Below are 26863 nucleotides of genomic sequence, written 5' to 3'. Positions count from 1 at the left end.
TTAGTTACAAATTAATCATTAAATGTAATCTAATAATCAATGCTCGAAACAAACAAGAAAAATATTAATTTACATCTGCTGTTTGACACACACACACACACACACACACACAAGTTGAAGAATCATTCATCATAACATACTAATCAGTTAATAATTAATGAAACTAAGTTTTTGGGTAGTAATATTCTAATTGTTCCAAGATTTTTAGCATATGGTTCCTTGTAGTATGTTAGTCTTCCCCTTTTTTTTTTTTTTTTTTTTTTTTTCAATCAGAGAAAGAACTTGCTCTGCTTTACACAAAACAAGTTATTGTGATGAAAGTTTATCAAAAGCAGTTTACTTGCATTACAAAAATCCAGATTTATTTCTGTTGGAACATTTGCCAACTATCTTGAATTGAATTAATAAATCATTGAAGAAACAAGAAGAAGTTTTTGGTGGTTGTGCAGCATAAGCCTCAGGCTTCCTAGCACCATATGGCTAATAATGAAAAAAAGCTTGAAAAAAAGCAGTGAATTAGGGTTGAATTTGAAAGTGTCTGCAATTCTGCCCAGACACAATAGGAGGGAGTATATGATGAGAGCCTTGTCAATCAATTCGGCCCTGGAAAGATTGTGCAAGGCTCAAGGGGTAGAATTTTTTTCAGCCTGGTCTGTACTTGTTAACAGAAGAGACTGTTTCTACAGGGATGGGAAAGGGTGCAAGAATGTTTGCCGATGCTATCGAGGCAGTGTTAGGTGGGTCGGAAAACTGCTAGATTGGGGGGATACAAGGACTAATAGATTAACAGTAGCCACTGGCAGAGGGGAAAGTGATTCTTGCACTGCTTCTATTGGAATGAGCCGCAGCCTGGAATATAAGATGCAGGATATTTCAGAGACTGCTGGGAATCATTGGGGTACAAGTAAGCACATGGGTTGTGTTAGGGTAGCTAAGAAAAAGAACAGGTGCATGTGTATTTGCGGTTACACCAATGCTAGGAGATTAGTAAATAAATTTGATGAATTTGAGGTATTGCTCAAAACATCAATGGCAGATATTGTGGAGATTTCAGAGACGTGGCTTCACACAGATATAAGGATTGCAGATCTGGAATTTGGGGAGTACAATGTCTAGTACAATGGGAAGTACAATGTGAAGCCAGTCGACATCACTGGACAGTGCAGTGTCGAGTCAGTTTGGTGTGACATAAGCATTGGGAGATCAAAATTGAGAGTAGGAGTGTGCTATAGGCCTAATGACTCTGATGAGTATAATAAGAAACTGTACAGGGAAATAGAGTGGGCCAGTAAATCAGAGAGTCTTATAATGGGGGATTTTAATTTCCCAGATATTGACTGGAATTTGGGGGCTGGTCACTCACACACTAGCAAGGCTTTTGTGGATTTATTGGATGATTGTTTTCTACATCAGCATGTTCGGGAGGCAGCTAGAGGGATTATTACCCTTGATCTGATTATCAGTAGTGATTCTTCATGCATTAAGAATCTACAGATAAAGGAACCACTAGGTGGCAGTGATCACAGTGTGCTGAAGTGGGATTTACTCAAAGAGGTAACCACCATTAGGGGTAAAGCGAAGGGTTATTGCTTTCATAAAGGTGACTACGATGGACTGAGACAGTATTTTAAATTCTGTACAGTGGGACAAACTGATGATGTTACCAACAGCAAATTCAAAATGGGAAGCATTCAAAGAACTTATCTTGGAAGCTACTAGGCTTTACATACACACTAAGAAATATTGTTCAAGATTTAGGCCTAAGTGGATCTCAGATGAACTAATGAGACATATGGCAGAGAAGAAAAATGCATGGGATACATACAAATTAACACGTGATACAAAGCCTATGATAGATGCAAGTTGATCTGTAACCAAGTTACAAAGAAGGTTAGGCAGGCGAAGGCAGATTACGAGAAATCTTTGGCAAGGGATGCAAAGAAAACAGCAAAGAGTTCTTTACTTATGTAAACTCTAGAAGGAAGGGGATGAATCAGATTGTCCACTTGATATCGATGGGTCAACTATTGATAATCCTGCTCAGGTAGCTAACAAACTAAATGAATATTTTGCATCGACATTCACACATGAGGAGTTATTCAGCGAGGGGAATGCCAGAGGTGTATTCAACTCTGGCAGTAAGCTAGAGAATCTTGTAATAACTGAGAGTAAAGTGGAGGAGAAATTGTTGAAGATAAACACAAGAAAGGCACCTGGGGTGGATGGGATCTATCCAGTTATATTAAAGGAGGCAGCAAAGGAAGTAAACAAACCCTTAACCATAATTATGAGAGCTTCCTTGGACTCAGGGGAAGTACCCCTGGACTGGAGATGTGCAAATGTGACCCCAATTCACAAAGGAGGATCAAAGGGCGACACAAGTAATTATAGACCTGTTAGTTTAACTTCTGTTCCCAGAAAATTAATGGAGGCACTAATTAAAGAAGCACTGCAGGATCATCTAGAGAAGACTTCAGTTATAGCTCGGACACAGTATGGTGTTGTTAAGGGGAAGGAGCCGACCGGGCTAGCCGAGTGGGTAAAGTACCTGCCCGGCAACCCAAAGGTCGCGGGTTCGATTCCCGCCTCGGACTTGGATCACTGTACTGCAAAAACCTTTGGAGGTGCAATATGGCCACAGAAGCCGATGCGCCAGTAACTACCAAATCAAAAAAATAAAAAAATAAGGGGAAGTCTTGCCTGACCAATTTGATTGGATACTATGATGCAGTCACAAAAGAACTGTATGCAGGGAATAACTTTGATATTATATACTTGGATCTTAGAAAGGCTTTCGATACTGTTGCACATGGAAGACTGCTGCACAAATTGGAGCAGTGTGGCATTGGAGGCAAATTGCTGCTATGGATAAAGGGGTGGTTGAGGGGGAGAAGACAGAGAGTGGTAATCAATGGACACTGCTCATCGTGGACTAGTGTTATTAGTGGAGACCCTCAGGGTTCATTATTGGTTCCATTATTGTTTTCTGTATCTATAAATGATATTGATGATGGTATATCAAGCTTAATGTCCAAGTTTGCAGACGATATGAAGGTTGGCAGGGTTATCAAGGACACTACTGACACTATTCTACTGCAACAGGATCTGGAAAGGTTGAGCAGATATGTTGGGAGGGTTGTCAAGGACACTACTGACACAATTCTACTGCAACAGGATCTGGAAAAGTTGAGCAGATGGGCTGAGAGGTGGCAAATGAAGTTTAACATTGACAAATCTAAAGTACTACATATGGGAAACAGCAACCCCAGAACAACGTATCAACTCTGTGGTACTACACTGACAGTGGTAGAGAATGAAAGGAACCTGGGGGTGGTTGTGCAGGCAGATATGAAGTTTTCTGATCAGTGCAGACGGGCTGCAAGAGTATCTCATTGTGTATTGTCAATGATATATAGGAATTTTTCTAGCAGGGATAAGGAGGTGATTATTCCCTTGTATAAGGCAATGGTCAGGCCACACCTAGAGTACTGTATACAGGTCTGGAGGCCTCATTTCAAGAAGGATGTAGAGATGCTGGAACGAGTACAGAGAAGGGCAACAAGATTAGTGAATGGAACAAAGGGGTGCTCTTACGAAGAAAGGCTTAATTTTGCAAATTGCAGTGTCTGGAGAGTAGGCACCAGCGAGGTGATCTGATAGAGGTGTATAAAGCCTTGAATGGTTTGAGCATGCTCAATGCTGATGGGATTCTTCCTCTTGCTCAGAATAATCACCTGAGAGGGCATAAATTCAAATTGAGGAAAGACAGATGTAGGATAGACGTGAGGAAATTTGCCTTTAGCCAGCGGGTGGTTGGTTGGTGGAACAGACTTCCATCCCTTGTAGTGGAGGTTGATAGCGTAAATAAGTTTAAGGCTCAGCTGGACAGGTATTTCGAATGAACAGAGGGGTGAAATGGAAGTGGTTATTTTTATTTATTTTTTTTTTTTTTTTTTTGGCTGATGCTGCATAAGCTTGCTTTCTTGCATCAAATGCCTCTACTAATGCTAATGCTAATTATAATAATAATATAAAAGAAAAAAAGTTAAACAAGGAACATTGGGAAGACAGAAGAGCATGGTCTAAAAGTCACTTTATTAAATATAATCAGCAAAATGTTAATTTGAAGTTTGTGTCTTCCTTTTGCTCATACCAAAATTTTCCAACACAACCTCAGGATCTTGAGCACTGGATATCATCATTCTCCCCTTTTTTTTTTTTTGGTGATTTCCTTCTACTTCTGTCTCATGTTCTCTTTCTCTCTCTCTCTCTCTCTCTCTCTCTCTCTCTCTCTCTCTCTCTCTTTTTTTTTTTTTTTTTTTGTGACTGATGCAGCAAAAGCCTCAGTCTTCCTTGCACCATATGGCTAATAATAAGTGCATGGCCAAATTTTTGTGAAATGAGTAAACTTCTCATTATATTAAATTGTTTTATGTTTGAAGATAATAAAGCACTCAAAACCTATGTTGGAATTGTTATGTTTATTTCCGAATTGGAAATATGCACATAATGGAGTCAAACAGTTTGTGGTATTTTCTTACCACTTCTTCAGTGACAGTTGTTGGTCAGAAGAACTTGTTGTACCATTGAATTCCAAGAGCTTGTTGTACCACTGCCACTGAAGAATCACTACCTGCCATCATCACTCACCTCACGAATCATCTGATTCATGAGGAATGATGTGATCAAGAATATTGTTATCCCTAGCATTTTCTCTAAGATGCTAATACAAATAATAATAAACTAGTTCGTTTAAAAATTTTGTTCCCCATGGCAAGTTGCCCTCCCACTTATTCCAATCGATTAGGGTCAGATTGAAGTCACCCATAATAAGACATTTATGCTTGTTTGCCCATTCGATATGCATGTATAGATTCTTGCCACATTCTTCACAACCTTCTGGTCTGTAGATTACTTCCCTTTAATTATACCTTTTCCTCCAACTAATTCATACCACACAGATTCTATGCTGAGGACTTAACTTCAGACTCAGCAAAAACTCTTTTACACTCAGGCTGCGACACCTCCTTAGCCAGGTGGGAAGGAGCAGCAGTGCGTAGCACACGCTTCTTGATTAGACCAGGGTTTGAGCCCGTCACCACCAAATACGGAGGATGTGGAAAGGTCAGGGAATGACAACCACATATCCCGGAGCAATATGGCCTTAGTTGCTAATGCTCCTAAAAACCAAATAACAACTCAGGCTGCTTTTGATAAGCATGATATCCCCAAAATTTTTGTCTTCCCTATCTTTTCTATATACATTATACATACCATAATGGAATTCATCATCCCCAATTTCTTAGTGATCATCTCCTAGGGAATGATTGAATCATTCGTTGACACTGAATCATCTTCATAATTTGCATATTCTTTTTGAAAATTCATCATTCCCCAAATTGAAGGTTTCAAAGTTTGATTGTTATCATCACATAGATAAAGAAGTTGATTGAATTCACTGGCTGAAATAATTGATTGAACGAATTAGATGGCAAATTTTAAAGTGACAGCTAAAAATACAAAATAGACAATTTGTCTGATACCAAGAAGCAACATAAAAATTTACCATAAATTCTAAATAAATACTAAACATAGACATCGAAGTAACAGTGAGATACACAATTGTATCTTTTATGCTAATCAGCAAATGCCCATAAAGTACAATATGTACATGGATCTTAAATAGTTTTTTAGTGGCATGATGCACAGGTATATCAAGAAACAGCAATTGGTGAAATAATAAGCACTTCAACCTGCATGGAGTGTAATCTGCCTTTAATTTATTAAAGGATTACAGATTATTCTCAGATGTTTCATGATGCTTTCTGTATCACTTCTTCAGTGACTGTATAGACAGCAGAACTGGTAATTATGGCAACTTCATTTACATAGAGTTATTAATTTGATTGTGTAATCAGATGAACAACTCTATGTAAATTATTGTAATTTGTTTTGTTTTTTAATTACTCTATATAATTTGATTGTGTAATGAAATTGTGTAATTAAATGTAATGATTCTGTAATTTGATTATGTAATCAATTAACAACTGCAGGTTGAATTGCTGATTATTTCACTGATTTCTACAATATATACATCTTTCTCACTCTGTGTTAAAGACTAAGATGAGGTTTCATTAATGCTAGGTTAGCAAAAGTAAATATAAAATTTAGTGTAAAACAGTTCAAAATATATGCTAAATTAAAAATTAATCACAGAAAATTTGTAAGGTTGGTGTTGCACTGTTTCACTGGCTTTTACTCAACTATTATCCTGGGAGTGAATTCATTGATTTACCTTATGCAACAAAAAAAAAAAATAAATAAATAAATAAAGAAAGAAAATAAAATTAAAATATCTGCTAGAATTATGGTAATGTAAAATTTTTGTATTCTTCCTATATTATTCTTTATCTTTGATCTGCAGTGTCTGTTTTATATTTTATTTAATTGTTTGTTATAGAATAACTGGAGAGGTATAGCTGTGAAATAAATCAAACAAAATGCATATACTTGGTTTCTCCCTGAGTTTTGGTTTTGACCTAGAGTTTTCTTGGTTTCACCTAGAGTTTTGGTTTTGACTTCAATTTCTATAATTGCTTGTGTTGATAGTGAGGAAAATGTTTTTTTTTTTTTTTTTATGATAGGGATGCTTTTACTAAGTATATTTTTCATTCTTGTATCCAGTATAATGTCAAAATATAAAGAAGTTTAAAACTTCCACAATTTTAAACTGTTTAGTGACTTTATTTTAAAAGTTTTAGGTGCCATATCCATTACAGTATTAATTAAGTTTTCAAAACAACAAGTATTTTCTTTATCTCTTTCTCAGTATATAATACTGCACACTATTCAGCCTGTTTTTAATTGTTAACTGGCATCTTGAATATGCTGCATGAATATCAAGTTAACCGAGTTGGTTAGTTAATTTTATCTGTTTTGTTTCTACTATATCTACTAATTTAGTTAGTAAATGAAAGAGCAACAAGGCTCAGTTATTAATCAATTTTCAAAATAATGAGAGGAATTAACTCAATATGTGCAGTAGGACATTTCTTCACTAACACTCTCCTCGAATTTAAATGAATATTAAAATAACAAAATGAATTCTACCCTTGGAGGCAAACCATTAGTGATCCAATGTACACAGTATCCATGGTCTGAGAGCTCTAAAGCCATCACCAAAATACATCAGAACTCCAACGAGTGGGAGAAGACATTGTGTCTGTAAATTAAAACAAATACAAATAACTTCAGAAAATACTAAAAATTCTTATTTACTTTCCTTAGGAAATAAGGTAAATTAGGTTTTAGAATTCTTAGGATTTTCGGAAGTTATTTGTATTCATTTTAATTTACAGACACAATGTCTTCTCCCACTCGTTGGAGTTCTGATGTATTTTGGTGATGGGTTTGAGCTCTGGGACCATAGATACTGGGTACATTAGATCACTAATGGTTTGCCTCCAAGGGTAGAATTCATTTTGTTATTTTAATATTCATTTAAATTCAAGGAGAGTGTTAGTGAAGAAATGTCCTACATGCATATATATTGAGATAAATCCTCTCATTGTTTTGAAAATCTACTAATTTAGTATAATTTATAATAAAAATGTAAATTTTTGTATAGTAAAACCTCTCAACCTTGGCTCTTTCAACACATTCCACTTTCACTTCAAGTATACTGCCTCAATTACAGCCTCTTCTGACAAACCTAAAATTATACTTTAAATTGAAGTAGTTCATCAGTGTTATACACAATTAATAATTTAAAAAATAAATAATAAGTACAATTTAATTAGCACCAATATTGAATAGGTAGTGTATATTTTTTAATTGTCAGTTTTCTTTCTTTAACAGAACCATTTTCACTAGAAATTTTACAAGAAAAGTAAAACTTATTAAATATATTATTATCGTTATATCTCAAAACACTTTTCTAAGCTATCATTGGCAAAAACAAAGTTATTTTGTTATTTAGATTTGTTTCACAAAATCTTCCCACTGTATTTGTGATAGTCATGGAAATGCATGCAAGAATAAAATATTTTGCTGTGAGCTTGACTATTTGCATGTTGCATGATTTGGGCTATCTGCAAGTGCAAAACCTTGAGTCTATTTGTATATGTCCCTTAACTGTCAGCTGGCAACTCTGATGTGACCTAATCTATCCTCCCATCCTCTGTTTCCTTATTCTGCTATCAGGTACTTTGTCTTTCTTCCTTAGGGCTGCAAGATGGAAAGTGAAGATCTTTTTTCTTCTGTTGCTGATGGGGCTTTGTTAATATAAAAAATAGTATACATATAATATATATATATATATATATATATATATATATATATATATATATATATATATATTGTTCCTTGTATGTTTTTTTACTATATGTTGTTGACTGTTATTAAAACGTGAGTCTCAAATTAGATTAAGGAAACTTTTTGAAGCATAAAAATTAAACATTGTTATAGAAGCCTTTGCATTTTGAAGGTATTTTGCTTCTTGTTTATAATATATGAATACCACCACTGTTACAGTATGTTCATATAGAAAGTGAATTAATCTTTCATGGGTTACTTTTCAGATTTTGAAACAGTTAATATATGTAGTCATATATTAACATATTTCTTAGAAATATGTGATTAGGTAAAGTATTCATTTTTATGTTGAAATAAAAATTCTCAATTTTATTTATTCTTGCACTGTTTATTTGTTATTCAGTGAAACGTTTTCCAGATGTCTTACTTGGAGTTTTCCCAGTAAAAAGTGAGTCTCAAACTCACTTCTGGGAGAGCGGAAAGGAATAAGTATGACATCTCCTACACATCTTCTTATCCCTTTTGCTTGAGAATAATAACTGATATAAATTTTAATTATTAACAATTCAGATTAACAATTTACAATAAAATTTGCCTGTGAATTATGAAATTGAATGGTTTAATTCACATTCTTAAGTCCAAAAAATATTTTTGCCATTCTGTTAAATTTTACTTGTATGCATGTGTGCACGCAGTCACACACAATATTATGCAAAAATATTAGGACACCAAAAATCGTTATAAGTGACCGAAGAAAGAATTTTTATATGATGCTAGCTCACCTTTGGACTTTAATGCTGCAAATAATCTTGTGGCAAAATTTTCACCAATTTTATCAAGTTTCAGGACAAATATATCACCATTCCTCATGCAAAAAGTGCTTTAATACAGGTTCTGGTGTTAGTAAATTTCAAGCGTTCCTCTCCAGTTCATTCCACAGATACTCTTGTGGTTAAGATGAGGACTGTGAGTTCCTTGTGATATCTCAGTTCAAACCCCATCATAAGATATGGCAGGAAACATTGCTGAAACAGGTATAGGCCTTCATCATAAAATTCCATCAGCACAAGAAATGTATTTTTGTCTAGCCTGCAATATTGTCCAATGAATGGATTGTTCCATTTTTGGACCACATAAAAAAAAAAAAAAAAAAAATTAGTGGTCCCACACCATACCATGAAAAGTACCCTACACTATCATACTTCCAGCACAATACTTTACAGTTGGGATGATGCACTTTGTTGGAAGCATTCTTCTAGCCAGGCTCAGATTCTTCCATCAAACAGAACAGTTTGTATTTTAATTTATTCCCCCCAGGGAATGCATTTTCATTCTTCTAGTGTCTAATACCATAAGTTTGTACACTACAGCTCATTTGCTAAAACCATCCATATTGATACTGAGGCCATACCTCAGGATGGTTTTTGTAAACGAACTGTAGTTTTTGAGCTTGTTTTTTTGTGAATGGTTTTTGAGCTCTGTGGTTTTAGTAATGGGCTGTTTTTTTTTCCTTGAGCCTTGGACTTTCTGCACAGTTTGTAGCTATAGTGACAGTTTGTTTGTTTGTTTGTTTAGAGGTCTTATTCTTTCAAAATACCTAGTGTGCTATTTCACATTCTAATTTTGCATCCCTTTTCATCTTCCCTGCTGTATGTTGTTCCACACAGCTATGTGTGTTGGGGGGGGGGAATTTCTCAGCCTCTGAATTATATATTCTTCTAGCATAGCTGCCAACTCACCAGATTTACGATGGAGAATCCAATTTTAACACAGTTATAAAATTTACATAATATAATAATTAGTAACCAAGAGCTTTTTTAAAAAACTCATTCTTACTCTGTCTCTTTTTGATTTTACAAAAAATGAATAAAACTGTGTTAAAATTGGATTTTTTTTATTTTGCAAGTTTCTTCTTACTTTCACTAACAATTCACCATCAGGTGTGCTTTGGTAGTTTAGGTTGCAAAATAGAAATGCATGATAATAGCATTATTCTCCATTGTGTCTTTTCCTGGTACTTGTGTAGTGCAAAGCTTATTAAAAATGCCTTTCCATAAGATATCAAAGAAATGAACATAAAATTTCAGAAGATGCATAAACAAGATTTTCCAAATATTGCCAGATCTCAAAAAGATAGCACATTTATCATGTGTACTGTATATATATATGTGATATTTCAGTTTAAAGTAGCAGAAAAAAAAAGTAATGTAATCAGACATTTGCAAGCAAATGAGCATAACAACAGCATGCAGTATATAGAAAGAGAAAAAAAATAGATTTTGCATTTTATGGTGGCAACATGATATGTGCCAAGTATATTTATTTGCATCGTTTGTCATAGGATGTTATCTTCCTCTGAGTTGTGCTGGTCATACAGACATATTGATAGAAATATGTTTCAGAATAGAAAAAAATTTAAATTATGGAAAAAAAAAAAAAGCCAACAAGATTGTTAATGAAACTGCATGGATAGGGATGGAAGTGATAAGTGATTGGCTCTGAAAATTTGGTTAGTTTCGATTGTTACACATTGCACTAATCAAAATATTTCAAGTTGTATCGCATTGTGTAGCCATTGTCAATAAAAAAAAAATATATTAAATAAAAAATCATCCAATTGAAAGTTACTTGCTCTCAGTGCCAGCATCAGAAGGTGACTTAACAGGAAACATCATTGAAAAACATCTTCTGAACAACCCAGAAGCATGCAGGATTCTTTCAAAAAACAGTCTGACATAAAAGTAAAAGTAAAGTGCAGCCGTTATCAACCCACTGCAGGATGGAAGCCTCCTCAACAATTCATGTTGAGGGAAATTGACCATAATCTGCCACGCGGGGTCCAGTGCGGGTTGGCAGATCGACCGTATTCAGCAGTCAGGGGCTTGAATCCCTGTCTACTCAAAGAACGTGTGCTACTGCACTCCCGCTCCTGCCCACTCAGCTACGGAGGCCGTCTCTGACATATTCTGCTGATAATGCACATGTTATAGTAGGCCTAAAAACTGGAGTAGTAGTTTTAAAAAGGATATTGAGCACTTGGTAGTAATGGGCTGCCCTTGTCACCATATTAAATTGTGTGCTGGAAAGGGAACTGTATGCATTCCTTTGAAATTGTATGAATACTTGGTGAAAATTTACCATCACCTAGAAAGAAATACTAAAAGGAAAGAGATTTAAACAATTTCAAGTAATGTATTCCACTGAAGTAAAAAGATTTTGAAGCATGTGTGTACACGTTGGCTGTCTTTGGTTAAATGTGTAACTAGACTTGTAGAACTGTGTGTTTTAGAAGAGTCTGTTTAAGGAAGAAATTAGAGGTTAGGATATTGAGAAAAGCAATATGAGAGCTTTTCAGCGTTACCAAATTTAAAAGTACAACAAGCAATCACAGTGAGTGGCATTGCCTCATTTTAAAATCTTGTTAATGATCTAAAAGGTTAAGGAGGATAAATTGAGAAGAACAACTTCTGAATTGCAACTTCTTGTAAAAGCAATCTTAAACATACCAGGGAAGCTGATTATTTTAGGCCTGTTATCCTCACTTATGCAGCAAGTCTGTTTGTGTTTCTCTCTTTTGGCCAGCACAATAATAGAACAAATACCAGCCAGCATCATCACAACTGTTTATACAGATGACTTCAGCATTTCTTATCAAGTGCAGCATATGAGGACAATAGAACAACAATTACAAGTAGCCATAAACAAAGTCATAAAATTAACAGAAAGAAATGGATACAGAATTTCGACACAAAAGACTGTATGTATACATTTTTGCAGGAAAAGGAATATCCATTCTGATCCTGAACTCAGGCTGAAAGGGCAGACCATCCCAGTTAAAAATAGTGTCCGTTTCTTAGGGCTTGTGTTTGACAAAAAATTAACCTTTTTGGAGCACATTAGTCACTTAAGAGTTCAGTATCTAAAGAAAATGAATATCTTAAAGGTCTTATCTGCTATATCCTGGGGAATGGATAGAACAATACTATTGCGATTATACTGCCTACTCATTTGTTCCAGGTTAGACTATGATGCCCCAGCCCATGACTCATTGAGACCTCGTACCATTAGATGGCTTGATCCAGTACATCACTGCATGCTCCGAATTCGCCTATATTTTGGAGGCTCAAAAACCTCTTACAAATCAGAAGATATAATCAATTACTTTCTTATGCAACTAAAATAAAATCCCTACTCGAGCATCCCCTACTGGAAATCCTTACATCAGAATGGGAACAACATTACCAACAACAACAAAGAATCAATAAACCTGCAAGCATGAGATTAAAAAACCTTCTCCTCAGTCAAGATCTTAACCTGGATAATATAACTCCACTGATGAAGCAGTCTACACCACCATGAATCATCAAACAGCCTATGTACGACCTCCTTCCACTTTTGGGACAAACAAGTGCTTCCCCATATTAACTATCAACATCTGCATGCTGCATACAAGTTGCAATTTTTAGATCATCGCTTCCTATACACAGATGGCTCAAAAACTGAATATCATGTGGGAGTGGCAGTTTACACATCTGATATCACCACAGCCTATAAACTCCCAAAAGACTGCAGCATTTATACTGCAGAATTGCATGCCATTATGTTAGTGCTAAACCAAATCGAACACTCAAGCTCACAAAGCAGCATTATTTTTACTGATTCTAATAAACACCCAGTGCAACAAAAAATTCAATGCTGAGTATCAAAGCTCCTTGAACAAGGTCATAACATAAGATTTTGCTGGATCCCAAGTCATGTCAGAATAAGCAGACAAAGCTGCTAAGGAAGCCAATAGCAACATTTCTGCACCTGAATCCATTCCTTCAACAGATTACAAAAAAGTTATTCATCACAACGGGATACATCACTGGAAACAGTAATGGCAAGTACTAACCAATAACAAATTGCACCAAATTAAAATTTTACTCCAACCATGGAAATCCAGCGTACAACCAAACAGACATGATGAAGTGATACTCGCAAGGTTAAGAAAAGTACACACTCATTTCAGCCACTGTTATCTTTTGCGAGGAGAGGATCGCCCTCTATGTCTTACCTGTCACACACAAAAAAACAGTAGAACATGTACAGTACTAATTACATGTCCAGCTTTTACAGTTGAGCTCCAAAATTGCTTCAAAGAGTTGATAAACCAAACATTAATTTCTCACTCTCAAAACCATACTGGAAGATAGGAAAAATATAGCAAATGTTTTTCAGTTCCTCAAGGAAATTCATTTCTATAATCTAATGTGAAACCAAATACAGTATAACCTCTGCAGTGAGCTATAGTCACTCTGTGACTCTTGGAAACTATTCTTGGAGACTAAACACAATTGTTGTTAAAAACCTTCCAGGCACATTTTAGCTGCAGTAGCTCTTGCGCCAAGAATTTTTAAATCAATCAGTCATCTCTTTTGGCTTTAAAGCAATTTGCTTGTTTCTTTTAAATATTATACCATGATTAAAAATCTAAACATGGCTTTCCAATCCATCGTATCTCACTTTTATCTCACATTTATGTTTTGTAAATTGATTACCATATAAAGTATTTCTTCACTGAACAAAAATTATTTTGTTCAGTGAAGAAATACTTTAGCTGAATGTGACAACATAGTTTCCAAGTTCCCATTGAAAAATGTTCTAATAAATGCTGATGTATCACAGATTTCATCAAATGTGAAGGTGCATCATTTTCAAATTTTAAATTTTTTATGGACAAGTTTCCAGTACTTCTTGGTGTCATTAAAGATTAAGATATAGATAAAGCAATAGATGTTTTGCAAAAGCGGTTCTATCAGTTTCATTGTGCAATTCTACCAGACACTATTATGAAAGAAGAAAGAAATGATGTACGTGTTGGCCATTTTAACAATTTCTCCACATTGCTGAATGTGAATGAATATTCAGCCAGCGTCAGAAAAACAAAAAGCAAAGTCTAGACAATATGGCCTTTGCTATTGACAAAGCTTTGCTTCATCAGAATTTCTGTTTAAAAACATATAGTAATGGTAAACAATCCCGTGGCTGTGTTTTAATATAAAATGTATATTTTGCTGTGAAATTTAATTTCTACCGTAGGGAGGACTTAGAAAAAAAAGCTTTTGTTTTCCTCCTGTTTTTTGGGAAGCTGTCCACATTTTGCAAAATAGCAATCTTGCTATCTTGATTTAAATTATTACTGGATTGTCGGGCACTGAACTTGGTGAGGATTAGTGACACTGCATTTAGATGAATATTACTATAGTTTTAGCAATATTCATCTGAATGCAGTGTGATTAACCTTTCAATTAAATGCATATTTTGCATCTAATTGAAATACAGTTTAAATGTGCCTTTAACAGGCTTGTTCATTGGACTAGAAATAATGGTTGTTGACTCAAAGCACACACGCTCCTTGATTAGACCGGGGTTCGAGCCCGTGACCACCAAATACGGAGGATGCGAAAGGTCAGGGAATGACCACCGCATATCGCGGAGCAATATGGCCTTAGTTGCTAATGCTCCTAAAAACCAAATAACAAATAACGTTGACTCAAAGCACAACTATTTGCCGTAAATGTAATACGGATTTTATTCTAACTACAACTTTATTCCCTTCCAATTACTTTTCAATATAGCATTAGATTTCTTGGTCAATACTTGATAAAGTATTGCATTTTCTGTAGCATATTAAGCATATCCGTACAATCCGTCTAAAGAAACTAAATTTACTCATGGTAGTTTCTGTTATGTCATAGGGTGAAGGTCATTACATGATAATACACCTATACCATTCATTACTTAGATCTCAGCTGCACTATGGATCTCCTGTATATATCTCAGTGACACAAAGTGTATTGAAATGGCTTGACCCTGTGCATAACAATGCCCTTTGACATAGGCACTTGTACGTGGTGAGAGGACCTCTAAGAGATGCTGCTGGCCTTCCAGATACCGTGGTGAGAGGACCTCTAAGATGCTGCTGGCCTTCCAGAAACCTTGGTTCCAGGGTTACATCATTGGAATCTGGCATGTGCAGTCATGTGCCGCAACCCATGGAAACTTGGAAAGGGGGATCCCGGTGGTTGAGGGCCCAGCCTTGATACACCACTTTGGCTCCTGCTTCGACAAGACGGGAATTTGCGGACTGGCCCGACTGAGATCAATCGGTGGGTGGTTCTTACTGCTAGGGTCAACTGCATTCCAGTAAGTCTCCCTCCCTTTGGTCCTGGGACGGGATCAAGGCTTATTGTAAACTTGGGTATGGTGCTCCTAAGCAAACTTGGCGTCTCATTCATGTACGCAGTACTTGCTAGTTCACGAGTGGGCGTCCCCTCAAAGGGCTCATTGGTGGGTGAGGTACTTAGGCCATCTGAAATTTTTATTTTACTCCTATGAGTAATTTAAATCCTTCTCTTTCTTCAGGGGCCCCCAACAAGGGCCCTACCTAATCAAAATGATAACACCGAAAACACCTCTGTAAAAAGAATTGAGGATACATCACCATCAGTGACACCACTCTTCCTCATTCTCCTTTCCACCAGAGAGTAGTCAGTTGGGAAGATGTCACCCTCCTTTATCCAGAAAGGATTAGAAGGGTTGGCAGGATCATCTAAATCTGTAAAACAACTGCATTTTGGCGACCTTTTGGTTGAAGCTTCAAACATGAAACAGGTGGAAAAAATCCTGAAAGCGACATCAGTAGGTGGAATATCTATCACCATAACCCCCCCTCCCCCTGCACAAAATTCTGAATTCTTCACAAGGTGTCATTTCAGAGTGGGATCATCTTCATGTCTCTGAAGAAGAGATCTACCCTGAACTAAAAGATCAAGGAGTAACGGCTGTCAAGGGAATATCAATGCAGATGGATGGGAATCTCGTTCCTACCTGAGTTCTCATTCTAACATTCAACGCCTCCAATTTCCATCAAGGCAAGCTACTTAAACTGCCCAGTGAGGATTTACATTCCAAACCCACCGAAGTGTTTCAGATGTCAAAAATATGGCCACTCACAAACAGCTTGCCATGGTAACCCTGCCTGTGCTCGATGTGGTGCTAAAGACCACAAGAGCAAAGATTGTTCAGCTTCCAAACCAATCTGTGTGAACTGCCAAGGTGAGCACCCTGCCTACTCTAGAGCATGCCAGAGGTGGAAGGATGAAGAAGAAATCCAAAAACTAAAAACAGAGCTGGATATCTCCTATCCAGAGGCACCAGAAAACACATCCAGCCAATAAATAGCGGGAAGCCTTCATACCGCCAGAAGTTTTCTGCAAAGTGCACTATTGGTACACAAACTGAGATGACTATACCACCAAAAGGGTCATTTACTCTGATTGCACACTATTGCATTCAGAAAAGCCCACCCATAAAACACAGTCAGCTGCCACTCCTATATCCGTGCTCCACCACCACCAAAACCAAGTGGTAAAGAAAAGCCAAAAAGATCAGAAGAGCACCCGTAATACTAGAAACAATGGATATAGAGGATAAGGAGGTACTAAACGAATCAGTCTTCGAACTCTTTGCATAGGAGGAAATGGACATGGGTCAGAGTCCATACTTCCCCAAAAAAGATAAATCTAAGGCTGACAAAAGTAAGCCCTCAGCACCTCGGAAGCCCCTTGATGGACCCACCAAGTCAAAATAATGGCTAAATTCCTGCAAAGGAATTGTTGTGGATTCTGGCAAAATACTGACAACATCAAGGCCCTCCTGCAAAAGCACAAGCTAGTTTGTTTTTGTTTGCAGGAGACTTACCTAAAGGCAAATGATGACCCCACTATGCATAACATTACAATTTTTCGTAAGGATAGAGTTGCAGATGGTCTTCCTTGTGGAGGAGTGGCTATCCTTGTGAGCAACCTGACCCCAGTTCAGCACTTGCTACTTGCAACCAGCATAGAGGCTGTTGGAATTCTCCTTACAGTGGGATTTTTTTTTAACAATCTGTTCTATTTATTTGCCACCTGGGACTGACATCTCCCAGAAAGACCTTGTTGACCTTGTAATGCAGTTTCCTACCCCTTTCTTACTTCTTGGGGATTTTAATGGACATAACACCCTGTGTAGGTAGTGCTAGCATCACTGGAAGGGGACAAATCATAGAGCACATGCTATGCTCAATGACAATGATCTTTCCCTTCTGAATATGGGAACAAACACCTTCTTCCACATACGTACCTGTGCGTTTTCTGCCATTGATCTTTCTATCTGCTTCCCTTCTCTTCTCCCTTCTCTAACTTGGGAAGTGGAGGAAACCCCATATGTAAGTGATCACTTCATTGTGATAATGTGCTTACACAGTGGGAGACCATAGCTTTTTTTTTAGGTTACCACGGGGGAAGTTTGATCAGGCTGACTGGAGTGCCTTTCAACACCAAGCAAATTTTGACATCTCTGCAGTCTTTGTTTCAGTCAGTCAGGAGCCTATTAATGATGCAGTCACATACATAACAGAAAGTATTGTCCATGCAGCTGCAACTACAATTCCAAAAACATCCACCCAGTTTCCACCTTTTCCCAAATGGGAAAAGGTGGAAACCAGAATGCACAGTAGCAAAAAAGGCTCAAAACAAAGCTTGTGGGATATTTCAACGATATCCAACCATGGCAAACCTGTTAGCCTTTAAACATGCATAAGCCAAAGCACACTACATCCTCCGTCAGAATCAAAAATAATCGTGGATCCGCTTCACATCATTTGTTCCCCCAGACGACAAGCGCTAAGGTGGTCTGAGGAAAAAATCTGGAAAATGATGAGAAAATATGCAGCACACCCCTCATCAGTCCTGGAATATAATGGATGTACTATTGCAGACTCTACTGCAATGCTCTTGGGGAAACATTTTCTAATATCTCTGCCACATCATCTTACTCTCCAGAGTTTCTGGTCCTTAAGCACAACACTGAAAAACAGGCCCTTAAGTTTACATCGAAGTGTTTCTCCCCATATAATGGGCCATTTACCATCCATGAGTTGAAAACAGCACTTGCTCATACAAAGGCTACTGCTGTTGGATCAGACGACATCCATTATGAAATGATCATCAAAATCCATGGACATCCATTATGAAACCTTTCATCAAAATCCATGGACATCCATTATGAAACCTTTCATCAAAATCCATGGATCTTCTGCTCTTCCTGTTCAACAGAATCTTCCTTGAAGAGCAATTTACTGAGGATACCTGGTGCAAGGCAATTATTCTTGCTTTTGCGAAGCTAGAAAAGGATCCTAAATCTCTGAAAAACTATCATCCTATTGCTCTGATTAGCTGTCTGTGCAAAATATTGGAGAGAATGGTCAATGCTCGTCTCTTATGATACTTAGAATCGAATGACCTCTCCCGCTTTCAGTGCGGCTTCTGAAGAAACAGGTCCATCTTTCTGAGATGCTTTTCTGAAAAGAGAACACTTGGTGTCCATCTTCTTTGACATGGAAAAAGCGTATGACACAACTTCGAGATTTGGTATTTTTAAAGACATTTATAACCTCGGTCTAAGAGGTCATCTTCCCATTTTTATTAAAAAATTTTTATCCTGCCGTTATTTCCAAATTTGAGTAGGATCTACCCTTTCCCCACCCTTTTTTCAAGAGGAGAGGGTACTGCAATGATCTGTCTTAAGTGTTACGCTTTTTACCATTAAAATAAACTCCATTACTGAACAACTTCCAACTATAAGCAGTGCACTCTACGTCAATGACTTCAGCATATTTTCTCAATCATGTAATATGAGAGTTATTGAGAGAACTGCAACAAGCCACTGACCGTCGTAACTCCTGGACCATGGTCAATGGCCCAGGAGTTTCAGGTTCTCATCGGAGAAAACCATTTGCATTCATTTTTGCTGCATACGTAACCTCCACCCTGAGCCTGAATTGCGACTTGGACAAAGCACCATTTTAGTAGGAGCAGAGACAAAATTCTTGGATCTCGTATTTGACAAAAGGCTGACATTAGTCCAACACATTCGTCAGCTATGCACAAAGTGCACAAGAGGGCTTAACATTCTCCACTCTCTCACCTCTTGGTGCACAGACAGATGCACTCTACTCCGTCTGTACCATGCACTAGTACACTCAAAATTAGATTATGGGTCTCAGGTATGTGCATCGGCCAGAAATAGCACTCTTCATTGGCTTGACCCTATCCACCATCAGGCTATTTGTATTGGCAGTCCACACACTGGACTGCCAATCGCCCATTTGGCATTTGTGTTTAAGGGCTAATCAATGAGCTTAACATCACGATTACCAAAGCAGCCCCTTCCACCCTGGCATGCTCAAGTACCAGCATGTGACTTCTCGCTCAAGCATGTGACAAAGTCTTATACCCCACCTTCTGTCTACTTTCAGCTCTATTCATAACACCATGCAGAACATTGACTTCTTGCCAGTTTACATGGATGGCTTGAAGTTAGAATCATATGTGGGACCTGCTGCTGTTTTTCCAGCTAATACTATATCAGAGCAGATATCCCTTGACTGCAGCATATATACAGAGTTGCATGCTATAGAGTTAGCTCTTGATCACATAAGAAATCACTGATTCCAGCAGTGTGTTATATATGCTGATTCAATGAGTGCACTGCAGACTTGATCAGTGATGACACACACTAATAATCCAACCCTATCCTGAATTCAGCAGATGATATACACTCTCTATGCAGGTTGATTCGCTATCCACTTCTGCTGGATTCACTCTTCCATTTGGAACGAATGGAGGGGTGAAATGGAAAGTTTTTTTTTTTTTTTTTGCTGATGCTGCATAAGCTTGCTTTCTTGCATCGTATGCCTCTACTAATGCTAATGCTAAATTCTTAATGCCCCTGCTACATTTGGAAAAGTATCTTTAAAATCGTTTTTAAAAATATATTATAAAACTTTAAATGGAGTAATATTGTCTTTAATATAAATCTGAAGTACTAAGTTCTTCAGATGCTAAACCCTCAACATCAGACTCATTATATCAAGTCACTTAACTTAATATGTAAATCTTTGCAATGATTTAATAAATCATCATCTGATCATTTTTTTAAATTCAGAAATGTTATAAAACATTTTAAATATTTCTACATATTCTTTCATATTTGTAAACCTTTCAGTTAACGAGAAAATAATTGTGTCCATAATTTGAAAGAAAAATTAATTTGAAAATTTATAGCAGATTCTGAAGAGCTTCATTTCTACTTTCATAATCGAAGTGACATTTTTTCAATCCTTTCCTTACAGTGCTTACTTCTGGAAATGAAGCTTCGATGCCGATGATACTAGCCATTTAATTAGACGAATCGATAATTTTTTGGACTGCTTCCTCTGTTCTATTTTCTTTAAAATATTGTGTGATATTTTGTATACATTCAAGAGTTCACGTTTATCAGAATTTTTTTTATTTATTTATTTTTTTTATTTTACTTACCGGATTAATTTTATTTAAAATATCATACCAAATTATAATTGAACAAATAAATTTATAAGATGCTATTTTTAAGGCTATGGATTTCGAACGATTCCTTATATCCGTATTATTATTTTCATCTTCAGTGTAAAATCACAGCAAAATATTTAGCTTCTCTAGTCATTTCTAGCATTTTATCTTCAATATTTTGTGAAATTATTTAAATTTCATTTTGTATTTTATCATCCAAATAATATACGATATTTTTCCATTCAACTTTCTGAATATGGGGAATATGTTTTGCCATAACTGAATCAAATTTGGCAATTGTTTCAGTAAGTTTTAAAAAGTTACCATGGTCATTTTCATATACAGTAATTCTTTTGAAGATCCCCTGAATGCTGTACATTGCCTTGCTAAAAATAGTATCATATATCTTATTCTGACTGAATAGAGAACATGGTATCTCCGTTGCAGGCGTGACTGAAGAACAGGGTGATTGTTCGGTCGAGTTCTGCGATTGGCTGATTACTGGAAATGTGTAATTTACCTAATTTTGGGTGCCTCCGTAGCGAGGTGGGAAGGAGCAGTAGTGTGTATCACATGCTTCTTGATTAGACCGGGGTTCGAGCCTGTCACCACCAAATACGGAAGATGCGGAAAGGTCAGGGAATGACCACTGCATATCCCAGAGCAATATGGCCTTAGTTGCTAATGCTCCTAAAAACCAAAAAAACAACAAACAAAACAAACAAACCTAATTTTGCATTTCTGATTGCTTGATTTTTTTTATGAAAACCCCAAACACGAAAGGTATCAAAACCTATAGTACTATGTATCGTGCATGGATTGAAGGAGAAGTATTGGGGGGGGGGGGATTTTGCTCTAGAGACTAAACATGGGTTTCACCACTTCAAGCCTCCAATAAGCAAAGTGGTGGTATTTTACCTGTTGATGAAAGTCATCTACCACCTGATTGGATGCAGATTCGCTTCTGACTTTAGCGGGAAATGTGAAGTTATCATGCCGTTGTTTAGTTGTCATCGTGCTGCTCTGCTACCTCGGCTATTGTGTGTGTTCCATTTACCAATGGATGGATGTAAGAGTGTAATTGAATGGTGTATGAGTGTGAATCTGATAGCTTCGGAATACAAGTGTTTTCAGTGTGGATGTTTGATGAAGTGTACCAGCCAGCATGCGAGGGCTGATCAGATGTTTTTTTTTTCCAAATTGTTTCTTAACGATTTGATGTTTTTTTGCAGTAATTGTATGAGTTGAGTTGTTAGTATCAGCTTCTCTTTATATTAGCAGGGTGTGGGGACAGCTGCCCCCAAGACAAAAAAAAAAAAAAAATGAAAGAAGAGGAGAATTTCTGTTAATGTGCATGAGCAATTCTCATTGTTAATGCACATGAATCGTCTAGTGCTGTACAGGCGAGAAGAATCAGTGGTTGTATGTGGTTTTAATTTTTGTCAGCTGTTTTTAAAAAATGCCGTTTTCCTGTTTCTTTTTCTTCATTTCTTCTCAATTCTTGCTTAGTAGCATTAGGCCTGACGTAGCCCAGTGGTCGGAGCGAGAGTGCATAGCAACCATTTCTTGAATGGACCGGGGTTCAAGCCCGTGACTACTAAATACGTTAAATATGATACGTGACTACTAAATACGATAAATATTTGTAATAATGATTTATTGTAAACTCTACTGACTTGGTTGTCGTGCCGGAGTATAAACAGAAAATTAAGAGCTAAACTAATTGCCTCAATTGCCTGAAGACAATGCATCAATTAAGTCTCTCGCAATCTGTTCATTATATGGAAATTTTCTTCATTCTGCAGAAACTATAATTATCAAGGGGAATTCAAAAAATATCATCAAATAGAAAATTTCACAATGAAGAAGTTCGTTAAACAGAGGTCATACTTGTATATGTCAAAATAAAATTTGACGTCCTCCTGACAGCCGCCCATAAGCGATGCTTATCTCACCTACCCACTTGCGGTGGCCCTATGTATACAGACTGCAGGCAAGTAATATGCAGTAAGTTACATTCTCAGTGGCAAGATTCGTGGCATCGCCAGGTTACAAACAAGTTATATCAGATTAAGTCTGTGATCAATCTTTGGCAGTCTAGTCTATGCAGGGATCGTAAAGAGGAATTCTTGCTCGGCTCCACATAGGACAAGTTATCTGACACACTCCTTTCTGCTGAGGGCTGATGACCCTCCTGTGTGTGTGAGCAATGCAACGTTTTGTCCATTCAACCTATTTTTCTGACTGTACCAGTTTTCGAAATGCTCGTTTTATTGCTTTTGACCATCTGACTGAACCATATACACTCAGTCACATTTTAACTGACAATGACAATGCGTCAGCAGTTTTTAAATTTTTAAAATTGATTAATATATACGGGCACTCCTCTACTTACGTACAAGTGACTTATGTACAACTCGCAGATACGTACAAAACTGTTGCTATGTTCGGTTAGAAGAATCAATTTTGAACATCTTCATGATATTTTTCTAAAACAGATTTCTGGAGGTTATATTATTGCCATAAAATAATAAAAACAATTGGTGCCTTTCTGGTTTATTGGGCTTTTCTGTTAATGCAATGTAATTATAAATGGGTAGTAAACTCAATCTTATTACATTTGCAATGACACCGATAGCTGGAATTCTGTGGAATTTTACGTTATTATGATGAAATGTGGTTTCCCTTCACTGAAATCTTCAATCATATATAAAACATAAATAAATTTTCAAAATTTTCTGTTCATTCCTATTTTATGAGCTTTGTAAAGTTGTTACTCCGTATCTCACTTGCACGTATCATGTTAGTTCCAGTTTGTGCATGCCGTGTTCTTTGTTACTGATTGCTTATTTTCTTACTGTTTTAAACTTTATGACTAAAAAAAAAATGTCAGTGAACAGAAATATCAATTAGTCACTGTTAATTAAGCTAGTACGTAAGTGTAAATTTATTTTTATTTTGCCAACCTATGGGAAATATTCTTCCGATTTTCACGCATCATTTAATTTTGTTAATTGGAGGAAGTAAAGTGTGAATTTGTGTTCTATGTCTTTAATTTTATAGCCTATGAATAATATTTTTCCTATTTTCGCTTATCAGAATAGCCGTTTAATAGAACTAAAATTCAGTTCGCAAACGTGATCACAATGGCTGACACTTACTACATATCGTATGATGAACGGTATTTTATCTTGGAGAGTCCATCGTAAAGTGATTTGATCGTATATTAAATTAAATTGTGTATCGTATTTAGATTAAATTAGTTTTTAATAAATACTGTACTATACATTATTATTTATTGTATGTTTTTTCAGCCTCATTTAACTGGGTTACAAATCGTAAAATGCTGTACATGATGAAATTTGTCAGGGGATTATAATCTCAGTGCGTTGTACTGTATTGTATATGTATTTTGTATCTACAAGACTGAAGTTGGACTTACGTACAAAACGGACTTATGTACATGAAAAAAAACTGATTAAGTACATAAGTCGAAGAGTGCCTGTTTACACTTTTATGAAATTTGTTTTTTTTTTTTTACCCTTATACTGATTTTTATTTATTGATGCGTCTTCATACATGTGAACTTTTGACAAGGTAACCTTTTCAACGGTTACAAAACTCGTCTTTTTTAATTTTGAATTTTATCTTTTTCATGACGCATTATAACCTTGTTTTTGCATCACAAAAATCAAATCAAATCAGTCAGTAACAATTCTCTACAAATTGCAGTGGGCTCTTTGTACATTTAAAAACATAACTGGTATATTTGACTGTAGCTTCTTGAATTGGATTGCATTGCCCTACACAGGTACAGTAGACTGTCGAAAGAATGGCACCACAAATAACGGAACATTTGAGCTTACAGCTCATTTAGATCAGTTGTTTACATACAGCATAGAAGTCTTGCAGTGCCGAAAAAAGAAAACGTCAAGTCATGTGATTACTGTATTTGTTTACATTCACCATTTTGAAAGTGAATTCTGTACTGATATCACAGATTATATCGCTGTTTTATATTTATTTTAAATAAAAAATCCCTCACCATGGCTCCTAAAGTTAATAACCTCATACAGAGAATAATTGAAGAACATTAAAGATTAGGGACAAACTTGATATAATCCAAATTATCACATTAGGGTCACCCAGAAAGTTAATTTATGCACGTATGTGTATTGTGACTGTAAATTGCATGTTTTCTCCAGTTGGATTTGCCTGTTTTTCTGGATGAAAAACCCCAGTTTCTGTTGGGGGGGGGGGATCTTGCTATCTATGCCTGAGACCGACTAACTCAGCTATGGAGTGAAAAAAAAAGCTCATAAAGGTTCCTTGCATCGTCAACGGGATTCGAATCTGGGTCTTTTCCACCCAGTGTGGGGAGGGCAGTGACTATACCACTGGGCTACCCATGCAGACTAAATTTGATATAATAAAGAAAATAGAATGGGGCGTAAGCAGGAGTGTATTAATGGCAGAATATAACATTCATTGTCAACACGTTTACGTCTTTTATGTACAGTTAATAAAATTGCATTCTTGATCTCTCTATTTCTTATTTAGCCCCATTATTTCTGCATTAAATATATTAAAAATAAAACTTTCTAGATAACGAAAAATCAAAATAACTGCACCTTGAATCCCCGAAGGTGGCATTATTCTGAAAGTCTACTGTAATACTATAGGATCGCAGGATATTTCAACATTGTTGAAATACTGTTAAGTATGTATATACTTAACCTTGTGACTTTAAATATTTATTAAATCTGCATCTGAAGTTAAAAAATACTGTTAAGTATAATGTACCTTTTTTAACTTTAGATGCAGATTTAATAAATGTTTAAAGTCACAAGGTGCTGTCCTTCATATATGAATTCACTTGTCATTTGCTCACCTTTTTACTCTATGATTTGAGTTGACTGATTTGGTTGTCCACAATGGTACTTGTCCACCAACAAGTTTAGTTTTCATTTTTATTGTTTAAATGTCATTGATCATATCAAATCCTGGAGGAGGAAAAACAAAAGGTAATGTTAATTTAAATTTTTTTTTCAGAATAGATTAGAATAGTTTTTAATAAATAGTAATATAGTAAACCATTAAATACTGATATAAAGAGGGTCTGATTCTATTGAAGGAAAGTTAGGAGAAAATGCCACCAGCTTTTTGAAAGTGGTGGATGGTTTCTCAACCATGAAAAATGTTCCTGCACGTAATGCATTCTTTATTCAAGAATTTTTGATTCAAAAAACATACATTCCTGTAGTGCCTCACCCTCCATATTTTAATGACTTTGCCTCTGTGTGATATATTTTTTCTCTTTCCCAAACTCAAAATGAAGCTGAAAAGGATGAAGGTTTGATGACACTGCAACCATCCAACATAATGTACCAATAAAATGCAAAGTTACTTATAGTTGAAGGCTTTCAGTGATGTTTCCAGAATTAGCAAGATTGCTAGGACATTGTCTGCCACATTCCTGTTACTAGAAGTGAGCCACATTGAGTCTTGCTGATGCCTATCATTCCTATTACAATTGTATTACAACTGTAATACAATATAATATACAACTCTGTATGTTGCAATTTTAATGTACAGAAAGGGCAGACAGGTCGGGAGTGAGGAAATTAAGCTGATGGTAATGAATCACATAGATTCTAAAATAGTTCACACAGTTGATGTACTGGGAGAATAGAAATGACAGTGGCAGTATATTTTAGGCCAAATGACTGCAATGAATGTAGTGAATAGTTATAGACAAATGAAGTGGGTCAATAAACCATAATGGCTTTTCATGGGGAATTTTCACAGTAGTCACTCACATAGTAGCAGAATATTATTATTATAAGGTATATGGTGCAAGGAAGCCTGAGGCTTATGAAATTACCGAGTTACCCTGAGAGAGAGAGAGAGAGAGAGAGAGAGAGAGAGAGAGAGAGAGAGAGAGAGAGAGAGAGAGAGAGAGAGAGAGAGAGAGAAGTGGAAGGGAATCACCAAGAAAGAGAAGAATGATGATATCCAGCTCAGGATCCTGGGTATGCCAAGCCCATACTCGCCAGATGTGTACCGGCATGTTAAAGAGCAACTGAGAAAGAAATACTCTTGATATGAGTATTAGCAGTGACCCTTCATGCATT

At 36.4% G+C, this 26863-nt stretch overlaps 1 protein-coding gene across 6 annotated transcripts in view; it reads left to right on the top strand.

The window, feature by feature from the left end:
- LOC150087215 (tyrosine-protein phosphatase Lar-like) overlaps nucleotides 1-26863 on the top strand; it is a 1652393-nt gene that overhangs the window by 939052 nt on the left and 686478 nt on the right. The window lies entirely within an intron of this gene.

This window comes from Mastigoproctus giganteus, chromosome 4 (genome assembly GCF_048544385.1).
Source record: "Mastigoproctus giganteus isolate SK-2022 chromosome 4, ASM4854438v1, whole genome shotgun sequence".
Lineage (NCBI taxonomy): Eukaryota > Metazoa > Arthropoda > Arachnida > Uropygi > Thelyphonidae > Mastigoproctus > Mastigoproctus giganteus.
This window is presented reverse-complemented; position numbering and strand designations above follow the sequence as displayed.